This window comes from Bacillus rossius (genome assembly GCF_032445375.1).
Source record: "Bacillus rossius redtenbacheri isolate Brsri chromosome 4 unlocalized genomic scaffold, Brsri_v3 Brsri_v3_scf4_2, whole genome shotgun sequence".
In the NCBI taxonomy this organism is placed as follows: domain Eukaryota; kingdom Metazoa; phylum Arthropoda; class Insecta; order Phasmatodea; family Bacillidae; genus Bacillus; species Bacillus rossius.
The window spans coordinates 50823583-50836256 of record NW_026962011.1 but is presented as its reverse complement, the minus strand read 5'-3'; the positions used below and the strand labels follow the sequence as shown (position 1 = coordinate 50836256).

Below are 12674 nucleotides of genomic sequence, written 5' to 3'. Positions count from 1 at the left end.
GACGATGTCCCGCTAGACATAGCAAGGTTTTTATTTCAAAGGATGCACTTAACACATTTAACGATTTCATCGTCTTACCACTGCAAACTCGAGAACACGTTCTTTTTACGATCACGGCTTGGCCTCTTGCAGTGTCATAACCGTGGTTAAATGATAAGTACTTTCCCGTAATGGCTAGGAAATGTGCCAAAGTTCTGAAATTGCAATATTAGGTATGGTTCGGGTACCGAAAAATGACATTAAATCTCGCCTTTCCACTCAGTAAATTTCTCGTTCACGTAGTTTCAGCTTTTAAAACCACAGCAGCCATGCGAGCTAATGCGAAACTTGGTACAGTGTAATATAATGTTAAGTGATTGCTGATGAGGCATGGACCAGTGCGGTGAAAATGAGGATAGTGATGAAAGTGTTCTATATTTTATCATTGTGAAGTCGTGATAGCTTACGTGATAGGTAAGTCACATTATGAGGGAGCAATTTAGACTATATTAATTAAAAAAATCCCTTTCGGCACAGCCTACATGCGTAGATAGATTTCGAAGTACCTATTTAATCTGGAAATATTTTGGAAACTTCTATAGATTCTGGAACATTTTAAGAACTTAATGTACGTAACAAATTTATGTTTTTCAATGTTAAAAATTGATCAATTAAATATTTGCTCCTTTTCCATGCAGCGAAAATATTACGAATATTTTTTAACTCAATGTATTCAGCATTGAATAGTTTAGAATGCAGCATTGAAATGCTTAAAACGAATTTCATAAGTATTATATGCCAAATAAGGTAATTATTATTTTTTTTTACTTTCAAACACTAATTTTCATCCCTTGCGCTAGTTATATGGTCGTATAAAAATTTGCTTTGCACCAAGTTTTAAGATAATAGTAAGATGGTTCAAATTAAATAAAGCCAAAAGAATTTGATACTAAGCAAGATTTTTTTTTTTTTTTTAAAGTTTAACCCATGTTTTTACGGTAATAATTCGTTTAATCAAAAATGGTTTCAGACAAAGATTTAGATGATGTTTAGGTTTTATAATAAATTATAACTGATTTGATAGTATATATATATTTAAAATAGTTATAAAATAGTTTTTAAGTTATTTTTGAAAAATTGCAACAATTATCGTGTCCACAAAATTGTAATATGTAGCCTGTGTGTGTGTGTGTGTGTGTGTGTAAACTTTTGAGTTTACAATGGTTTTTGGTATCTATGGATCATGAAACGAAAAACTATATAAGAATTTTTCGAAAGTCGCACCAAGGTAACGGCTACAATAGGTAGTATTTATTTGAAATATAGGGCCTACTTAAAATAGAAGTCGTGCCCTATCTAATAATTGGGGTTTTAAATAAGCCAGCGTCAACACCAAACTTTGGTATTCGTGATGCTGTCTTGCGTGCTGGTTTAAAACTTGCTGTAGGCATCTCGTGCGTACAAAGTTCATTCTTATGGTGCGTTGAAGTCACCGCGCATACGGTGTTTACAAACGTATTTTCTGAAATATCGCCGTGTTCTTGTGAACAGACAAACGCCGTTACCGACTGGTCGGTCAGGAACTTTTATGGCCCGTCTACAATAGCAATGTCCTAAACTGTGTCCGAAGGACACTCGTCGCTGATTGGTCCACGTGACCCTCTGACGTCATGCGTCAAGTGGGCGAAGGTCCGAACCTACCTGGTCCGAAGACATTCGTCAATTTGAACTTTTTGTCCCAACCTGTGTACTTCGGACACAGGAAAATAACAACACTCACGATATTTGAATTTCCGGTTCCCGTTTGAAAACGTGGTGTTTGTTTTTGTTATTGAAGGAAATGGAATGTGTTGTACGTCACTTATAACTTACATAACTTTCTCAAACTACAAAGCATCAACACAATAAACAAAAAAAATTTGGTTTGGCACATTTACTGCGCTCTGGTGACAACTTTAGAAATCAATACATTCGGACATCGGACATCGCAATTGTAGACAGGGCAGTTTTCGGCGAGACAATGTGACGGCACTCACATTCGGATAAGGACACGGACCACGCGCAGGTTCGGACTATCGTAGACGGACTCTTAACGAGGCGTACATGACCTTCTCCCCCGCATCACTCGGGATGTCCTCATGAGGAATGCACCGAGGCCGCGTGTTGCGAAAACACATTCGCCAGCGCCGGCGTTGCGCAGGCCGGTCACGACGCGCGGACCAGTGTTTCGTCACGTGTCAAGGTCGGGAACCTCGCGCCGTAGCGGCTGTGGTCACTCGGTGACGAGCGTGGAAGCGAGATGAGATAGCGCTCTTTCGCATTTCCCTACGTGGGTTGTCACGGGTCAGATGCGCAAATATGTTCCAGGGAAAAACTTTCTCGGTTAAACGACTTCTCCGTGATATTTTTGCATGAAACTATTATTTTTGTTAAATGTCGCAATTAAAAAAAAAATAATACTGTTGCTCGGTTGCTTGCTAGAACTGAAACTCTTTTAAGTAAAATAATGTTTTACGCATTAGGTAGAGACCTGCAAAATTCGCGGTTTCGATGGCCTTCAGGATAGACAGCACATACCCCTGTACACTCGGGCAAATAACGCAAGTTCATTGGCTGCCGACTTGTAAGTCGTCTCAGCTGGTTTGTCTGTGATTCGATCCTTCTTTGGTTGAGGGTTTTAACTGGTTGAAATTCGTCCAGTTGAACAGTAAGCCACAAGCAAAATTATCTAAGAGGTATATGTGTTTGTATTATAGCCTATCACAGAATTAATCCGCGAATTTTGCAGGTCTCTACGCATTACGTTAAATTTGGTGACGATCCAATGCGTATTTGTATTTATATCGGCAAAAACCCTAATATCCTTTATAAGTTTTTTTGTTGCAATATGACATCTGTCCGTTTACTGGACACTGCTGCGATATATATCTAATCTATTGTGGAATTAAAGTCTACCATGTCGTTCGAAACGTGTTCGTGACGAGTTTTTATCGAATTTAACCAAGTGTGAGGGTTATTTTTTAAATTGAATTCCTAGTCGAAAAGAATGTGGAATAGTCAAGTCTCGTCCGGAATACGAGTTAAAATCGATTCCTTTAATCGTTTTTACCACGCTTTTATTAGCTTGACTTGTATGTATGAATTAATGAATGGACTATGTAATAAAATAATTTCATTCAATTTTTACACACTTTTCGACGTCCGAATGTGTTGAAATTTTGCATACATATAAAAAACCTCCTTACAATACAATATTTTTATAACTTAAGACAGTGTTATGGGTGTGGCCCGGGGGGGGGGGGGGTTTCAGACGGTCAAAAAACCACAAATTTTGAGCTATAGGTAATAACCAGGTTTTTTGTGTATCCATGAGGTCGGAGCATGGTGGGAATTTGCTACGGGGTCGACTGTGTCCTAGAGGGGGGAGGGAGTTAAAGACCCAAAACTTCGCCAATTTTTAATTTCAATACTTTTTTCAATTTGGAATGTTTTGCGATCCAAAAGGTCGGGTTATGGTGGAAGATGTTCCCGGGGAGGGAGGGGGGGGGGGTTGTAAGGCCCTTAAATTTCGAAAATTTAAAAAATATATTCATTTCTATTTAGAGTGTTTCTGAGGTCGGGTTGTGGTGGAAAAAGTGCCGGGGGAGTTGTTAAAGCCCTAAAATCTTTAACGTTTCCTTGAGATGCATACAGATCACTGACGAGTACTGAAAAGCACTCGCTCGCATATCTATATATCTTTTTAAATTTATTGACAGTATTTTAAAATCGTATCTTACCTTACAACATTACCCAGTATGCAATTATAGCCAGCCGAAATGAAAGCAATCGAGAGCCAATGGTCAACATTCAATAAACCTCGTAGTCTCGTAGTAATTTTTTTTGCAAAGTTTTCGCGGTTGTCAGTTCTAGGCGACATGTGTCGTAAAAACCACTGCTACTATTATAACTAAGCGAAAAACTAAACAGCTATCTATTGAAGTGCAACTTTTAGTTTAAAAAAATAGAAGAAAAGTATATTAAAAAAAACAAAAAAACACATTATCAATGTTTTATGAACAAAAAAGTAAAAAAAAATATCTTTAAACTTAAGTAATTTGTTCAACAGCGACAGAATGAACTATGAATCTGTATAACATATTTTTTTAGTAAGTTTAATATAAGAATTAAGTAATAAACAAATCTATTAATTTTAATGAGAAAAGGCGTGAGGTGCCTGATATCAGTAGTCTTAAATATTATATGTCACTAATATCTATTCGTTAAGATAGTTATTATGAAAATGAAAGACGAGAGTAACGCGCGCCTGATATAAGTTGATTAAATTGTCTATCACGAATGGTTATTCTATGAAACGTAGTCATTATGAAAAGGAGAGCACAAACGCTTTTATTTCATCAAAATGAATTATTTTATTACTTGATTCTTATTTCAAGCTTATTAAAAAAATACTTTATACAGATCGTGATTCATTCTATCGCTGTGGAACAAATTACTTAAAATCAAAGTTTTTTTGTTACTTTTTATTTCATGAAACATGAAAGCGTTTTTTTTTTTAATTTTTAAAGTATAATTTTATTTTTATTATTTAGTTCATATTGAATAACATTTTTTTTTATAAATTCTTCGAAATGCACCACAAAATCAATTTTCAATGTCCCGAAAATTTGGGGGGTAATTGACCCCCTCACTACGAGGGGGTCCGATGGTGCCAGAAGGCCTCGGAAGCACGTTGAAATAAAACGTACAAATTTCCCGATTTAAAAAAAATCGGGGGTAAGTGACCCCTCCTCTGGAAAAGGGGGTGGGGGTGATGGTTAGGTCCCTGAATAGCTCGGAAACACTACAAATCGAAAGAGAAATGATAATTTTTGAATTTTTCGAAAGTGTGTGATATTTACCCTCCTTCCCCTTCCCAACCCCCTGAAGGGGACTGTCGACTTTGGGCAAATTTCCCACCATGCCCCGGCCTAATGGATACACAAAAAGCATGGTTATGGCACATAGCACGAAAGTAGTGTTTTTTTTTTGCTCATAGCTCGAAAGTAGCGGTTTTCTGCCCCTATGACCCACCCACCCCCTCTTTTCAAGTTATATTCATAAAATTATCCAGATTACATATACCTGCTAAGTTTCAAATCAATACGACTATTTGAAGTAGGTTAAAATCGACTTTCAACATTTGATTACATAGTTGGTTACAAGTGAACCTAATAAAAGTGTGTTAAAAAAAGACATTGCCTCGTTCGTAATTATTTATAGAACCTAAAATTTTAAATATCTTTGACGGCATGTTTGTTCCAACACAACCTAATATCTCATTTCTTTCAAGTCTAATCATATATAACATTTTAAACACAAAACGTTTCATAAAAATCGGTCCAGAAGTTTTTGCGTGATGCTCGAAAAAAAAACAACAAAGAAACAGACAGATACAGTTTTATAATAGCACAGATGTAGGCCTACACAAAACTTCATATATTCTGAAATAATTCTAATCACCACCACCCCCTTACCCCATCATTATCCGAATATAACTCATGTCCCCCCCCCCCCCTGGTGGGGGAAGGTGGGGTTTAAGGAAAATGACACCATAGTGACTATGTAAATATCGATTTCTGAACATTTGCAAACATATGTAGTTGAAATCTGTCCATGTTAAACTATTTTTTTTCAAAGGTTTTAAAACACCATAAATAATACCCGTTGCAAATACCAAACCCCTTTTCCTCTCTCCCGCTACCTAAGTATGTTATATATATATATATATATATATATATATATATATATGTGTGTGTGTGTGTGTGTGTGTGTGTGTGTATGTGTTAAAGGCTTTTTCTTTTCTTGATGTTCGTGAAAATTTAGTTCCCTTAAGAAGTGTGTACGTAGTGGTCTGACGGGGTCAGAAGCCGCGACCTCCGAGGCCCGCAGTGGAACTGGTTTACGAGCGGCCCGCTGACGGACGAGGTATAAACGTGCGCGCGGAGAGCTGATTGTGTTGTGGACGTCTGGACGGCTGCCAGCCGCTACCGGCCCGGGACCTCGAATTGTTGGGGGGTGGGGAGGGATTTCCCTGTTGCCCGACGCCGACGCCCGGTTGTAAATGGACGCGCCGCGCAAGTATATATCAGCCACGTGTCGGATCAGGTGGTGCCGGCGGGCCAAGAATAGACGCCTCGCGTCGCGGTGCGACCGGGCGGGCCTTGGGGGTCCTGGGATCCGGGAGCGAGTGTTGCGTGTGTCTGGCTGCTGTTGCCGCGCGGGTGGGGCTCCGTCGAGACGCCGACACTGTCGCCATTCACAAGCACAGGGGAGGAAAAAAATTGGTTGTCTGTAAAGTCGGTTTACGGACGATAGTTTAACGTGACGACGTCATAACAAAACATTGATGAAGGGATTGCATACTTTCATGAATAAAATTGAATCATTTTATTGAATTATCACTATTTTGTATGGATACAAAGAAGGAGTGAAATTAAATCTACAATTTAATTGAAAAAATTACTTTTATTTGCACTCATTAATTCAAATATGTTTATTACTTTAACGAACATATTATTTTAACTATAACTTTTATACATGTTTGCTATTTAACTTGTTATTCTGTTAAGGATAGGACGATGATAGGAAACGAATGGGAGTGTTTCAAGTTTAATGTGCATCCGAGAATATTTTTGAACTTCCACGTGGCTTAGGCTCTCAAGCGTAGCCAGTTAAAAATGACCTCCCCCCCCAACCCACTGCCGATGTTATCGTTTCGCTAGTTGTTATCCACTGAGCAGTTTTAGATTGCATGGTGTGTATGTGGGCGTAGGGGACAGAATAGTTAAGGCCCCCGCCTACCCGGGCACACACACACTGTGTGCAGAGCATTAGAAGGAACCACGCAATTTGAAAACTGCCCAAGATATCCTCTGAATGCGGACGAGTAGTTCTGTTTCCGTACTTAGTCAATGAACTGGATTTTCAGATGAGTGATAAGCACTCAGGGGAATTGATTTACACCTTTTTATTCATTTCTCCGTCACACAATGTTATGCTTACCGCTCAGATATCATAGTTGTCGTATGCAGGACGCGGAGACTGCGCGCCAGTTCGGAGGTGATCCCGCGCTAGAAGCAACAAACGAGCGTCGCGCTTATCATCCCCGCCTCACCAACACAAATACACCCCTGACTCGACGGGCCCCGTAACTTGTGGGGCAGCCTTCTTTTCACAGACGAGAGAGACAAACGTCCGATCGTGCATCTCGGTTTGTTTTTTTTTTTGTTTCATTGTAAATAAATATGGGGGTGTTGATAAAAGGATACTAATTGTCAATTAGGTTAGGTTAGCTACATTATAAATACTTTAAAACATTGTGGACGGTTGATTTGGTTAGGATAGCTACATTGAAGATACGGGAAAAAAAGCATGAACTTCGGGGAACTTCGGGTTTTGGCTCTCTCGTCTGTGAAAAGAGGGCTTCCCTAACTTCTACATGGCGGAATGAGCAGGGGGGGAGAGAGACTGGCGGCGCCCGGCCGGCGACGCAACCCGCGCGACAAGCTCGCCTTGACTGCCGGAACTGAGTGCCCTGGCCTTCTGCTAACTCCGGTCTGCTAGCCCTGCAGTCCGAGCGGTGACGCCAGTCGAGACAGCTGAACACCGGCCAAACAACCACCTCACTTATTGGCCGCATTGAGGCCGAGAAACCTTTCGAACTTCAACAGTGTTTCATAATAAAATATTATACATTAGAGCTGCCTTGACGAGTATGTATCGAAGGGAAAATTATATTATCTTGGCATGAACAGAACATAAATTTACCAATTCCTCTATTTCATAAAACAATTCCAAAGATCTTTAGAAATTTTGGCTTCCAAAAATTGTAGGTATCCTTCCTGGGGAGAAAAAAAAAATTGATATTCCAGAGTCGAGACACAGATTTGAAGAGGCCATTGCTTCCTTTACTCCGAGTGTGTTCACCAAAGTGAAGAATTGGACTTTAGGTTGTATCCGTGCCGTAAAACTAAAGAAGCACATACTGAACATTTGTAAGAAAAACTAGGTTAGTTTAACTTAAATTTGGTGTATGATTTGTTTTAAACAGAATAAATTAAATGTACCATTGAAACTGGGACATATTCGATTATGGACATCCTGTACTCACTGGTGACTTGTGCTTGTCTTGTTGCGTTCTATCTTCCCATACTGTATGTGCCATGAATTTTAAAACAAATTTATGGTGAAATAATTTCTAAACACAGATAATTCCAAGTAAATGTTGGCCAATCTTGCAATGCATCCTGGAACTGAACCCTTTGAGGGTATATCAGGAGTACTGCGGTAACAAGTATTGCTGTTTTATACTATAGGTTTCCTTTTTGTTTCTATTTTAAGGTTGATTCTTTCGGGGTGCAATGTTCATTTTGACAACCTGTAGTTATTACTAATATAAGCTATAATTCCTGTACCTACCATCGACTTATTATCTAACATTTCATTTATGAGGTACAATTATCATATATATTATTTCTCAAAGGCGTGTTTTTGTCGCAACACCGTATCTCCCTTAATTCTTCATCAAAATTATTGATTCAAACATAATTCTAAAACTTATGTTCCCTGCTATTGATGAAAAATAGACAATTAGTTTAAAATTTATGGTTTATTTAAAAAATTGATTACAAATTTAAAAAAAATCATATTTTCATTAGGAATGCCATTTGTTGATGGCATGCCTAATGAAAATATAGTCAAATAACATGTAGGAGACGCCATAAATTAAAAATATATTTAACTAACAAGGCAGTGGTTAGATAGTTTGAATTATATTCAAGTATAATCTATCAAGCAAATCAATCAAATGAAATCAACTAAAGCGTTATAAATAGTTTTAAACTGTTGTTTATAAAGCAATGTAATTGAATAAACGCATTTAACTGCTAAATATTCGCACGGGTCAGCTAGTACCGATGGCCACGGCTTGTTGCCGTGCGTGGACTGGAGCGAGTGCGCGCAGGCGCCCTGCGCGGGAGAGTGACTTGTGAAAGGCCGCAGCCGTGTGGCGTCCGCGATAGCCAGGGTCCGGCTGGCGAGGCGCGCGGTCTAATGCCAAGGTCGGGAGTGTTTTCGGCGGCTGCACTCTCGAAACACGGGTGACGGCTGCCTCTCGTCCGAACTCTTGCGTGACTCACTGGGGATCCACATTTGCCAAGTGTCCCTCTCTTTCTCTCTCTCTCTATCTCTCTCTCTCTCCCCCTTTCTCCATCACACCCTCAGGGTCCCGGGGACCATCCGGGTAGAGCGTTCCAAGGTCTCACAGGATTCCCGCAGTCAGAGGAAACTCAGGGATTGAAAAAAAAACTTTAAAAAACCCTGGAAAACACGGCGAAATAGATTGGATTAGTAAGTTTTAATACCAGTTCTGTTCCATTATGTCTTAAAACCAGTCTTTATTTTAATCGCTGATTCATACCTAGTTGAAAACCAATTCGTTTTCATCTTTAGTTTTAAGTATGACAGAATCAATAAACGAATCGAACGTGTACCGATTCAATGATTTGAAGTGTGATCATATTTAGAAAGTCATTCATCTGGACACAATCAGTAATTTAACGTTTCTAAGCTTGAGGAAGCATTTTCTAGTACAGTTTTACATGTTACGTGTGGTTGTGTTTCAATAAGTGTTTGTAAGTAGTTTTCTTACAAGATTGATAAATGTTACGTTGGTGAAAGATATTTTATTGGACAGGGAAATCAAGGATAACTCAGTGAAATTATTTTAATTTCCAAGTATGGGAACTCTCTACTTTAAATGGTGTCCTGAATCTGCAAAACACAGGGAATTTGACAATATATTATTTACTAGACAGTTATTGTAATATTTCGTACACAAATGTGTTATTTTGGTAGCCTAAAACATGGCATGTAAATCAATCATTAATGTAAGTACAATCAGCTTATTTTTTACTTTAAGCACACTCAAATATCAATAGTCATTCACATTTATCTTTTCACGATTAAGAATGTATAATTTCAAAGTTTGACCAGATATTTTTTTTCCAGACTGAATGTGTTAGTTACATAGTATTATTACCAATAATATCTGAGTAAACTCCCAGCTTTGTAGGAAAACATTCTGCAGGTTATGTATGTATGTTGGAATATTTTTTCATATGTGTATTGTAATATTTGTATGTCACATTGCAAGATTTATAACTATCGTTAAAAAATTTTACTTCGGCGATTCAAAATACATAAATTTGAAAAAAATATATACAAAAACACCTAACTTAGTAAATAAATTTATGTTAACGGGAATATAACCGCTTGAAAGTAAAACCATAAAAAATAGATCATATTGTTATAAACAAAACCATTTAAAAACTGAGTACGATTGCAGTATTTAATTTTCTTCAGTTTATAGAAAACTCTAAGTTTCGCGCCAACCTCTGCGCAGAAAAGGCATTATTTTGTACGTTTCGCGCTCAATCCACCTTGACTGTGAACTCTATAGAGCTCTTACTGACTCTAGGTTGTGCTTATCAGAAAAAATAAAAGAATTATTTCAAGCACAAAAAGTAATAAAAATCACTTGATATTCATTAGATCGTTTGCAAACACAATAAATCAACAATCTAAGTGATTAAATACCTTTTTTACAACGTTTCGATCATCCACTTTGGCTATAATTATTGTTAAATATATCTCATTTCCATTTCAACCACAGAATCGGGGAATCCTAGTCCCTTTTTAAGCTTAGTGATTCTATCATTATTTTGTCATATGTCAGATAACAACTTCTTCTAAGTTTCAGAAGTCATAATTCCAAGTATTCTTGCATCAGTCGCTGCGTTAGCCGATAGCTCTTCATTTGGCAGACCAGGAACTGAATACTCAAACGTAATGAAATAGATTCAACTTAGTTACTAGATTAGTTACCAGTTTTTAAGAGCGTAGTCTTACAATTAGATTACATTCTGAGAATTTAAAATTAACACGAAATTATTTTAAAAAATAAAAACATATTTGGTGTCAAAATCAAGTTGACAGCCCTGCTCTAGAAGCCCTTTCACATGTCAAACTTCGCCTCGCTGTTGCCAAGCTAGTACACTACACACTGATTAAAGGTGTCTGAGATGCGTCACTGTACCTGTTATTCCGATGCCAAGTCATAAATACGCCTTGGCACGAATGACCCAATAGAATCCCCTGCATGTTGTGTAGACTAAAATGTGGAGTGTATTATCAACATCTTGTATTTTTTAACATAGAAACCCTGATTTTCGTTCTACACCACATGGTGTCACCGGAAGATAAAACTGCCTTTATACCTGTGGGACATCTAAGGAGATCTATCCTGCCCACATTAGTAGTACGTCTACAATTGAAGAATCTTGTTCCTCCATACCTCGTGCGTGAGAAACTGGATGTAGGAACGGGTACACGTCCATTGTGGCACATGCACTTTGATGCTTAGGCCTACAGCTAACTAGCGTTGTCGTCGTTCCGACTTGGAACCAGTTGTTTAGGTTTGCAGACAGCTCGCGAGTAAATTACAGTAGGGGGATCATGGATTCGTGAACTGCAAACAGCTTTGCGATGAAGTGTTCTGAGATCTCGACTTTCAAAACCCAGCAGGAGAGGCAAGCAGTTGCCAGTCATTGTACCGTTTCATGCACAGTGGAAAGAGCTATTGATAAACGGTTTGATCGAGCAGATGCGATCTGCTACAGCTTCAGAGGGAAGCGTTTATGATGAGCGTAATGACGACGTCTGCGGTGGAACATTACCGTCGACGGCCGAGAGCAGCGTGGTGATCGCTTGTTTGATGATGGTCGGTGGTCGGGGGCCTGCGGAGAAACTGGTTCCTCGCGGACCGCATACACATCCGCACCACTTTCCACCTGACAATCCAGTTTTTTTTTTTTTTTTTTTTTTCATATTTGGCACCTCCTCCCTCTATCTCTCTCGCCAACACACGCTGTCGCACACGCGCTCGTAAGTAAACAGGGTATCATTAACCTTGGCGATGGAGTCTCGCCGTTTACTCGGGTCGTCGGTGACGCAATCGGCGCGCCGTCGGGGCGAGAGAGGCACCAGTGTGGCGGCTCCTGGTACGAGGGAGCCGTGTTTCGGGAAACGTTGGTAATAATCAGCAAGATTTCAATTAACCTGGGTACATTATTGAGTAAGCCTTCGGAGTATGACTTGCAAAATACGAGTTTACTTTATATCGAATTTACAGAGACCTGAAAAAATTCGCGGATTCATTTCGTGAAATGCTACAGTTCAAATAATTATACCTAGGGACCGGAAAAATTCGCAAGGTTCATTGACCTGTAGGATGAACTCGACAGTTCTACGTACACTCGGTCAAATGTCACCCACTCATTGGTTGCTGTCTTGTGAGACGTCCCAACGTAGCAGCCTGTGATTCGGTACAGCTTTTGTTGGGTGTTTTTCATTGGCCCAGAGTCATCCAGGTGAGTTGTGAGCCAATAGCAGAGTCAGCACTGTGGTATAACTATTTGTATTTTAGCCTATCGCGAAATGAACTCGCGAATTTTTCCGGTCTCTAATTATACCTTAGTGCTGCTCCTGTCATTGGTTCACTGTTAATCTGGAGCAATGAGGGCCAATTAGAGACCCTCACTCATAGAAGCGTCGAATCACAGGCCACCCAGTCGAGACGACTCACAAGTCAACAG

General features: G+C 39.1%; 1 protein-coding gene across 1 annotated transcript in view; it reads left to right on the top strand.

Annotated features, from left to right (window-relative positions):
• The window catches only part of LOC134542323 (tRNA (adenine(58)-N(1))-methyltransferase catalytic subunit TRMT61A), a 186009-nt gene that overhangs the window by 119893 nt on the left and 53442 nt on the right, over window positions 1-12674 (top strand). The gene's annotated exons all lie outside the window — the stretch shown is intronic.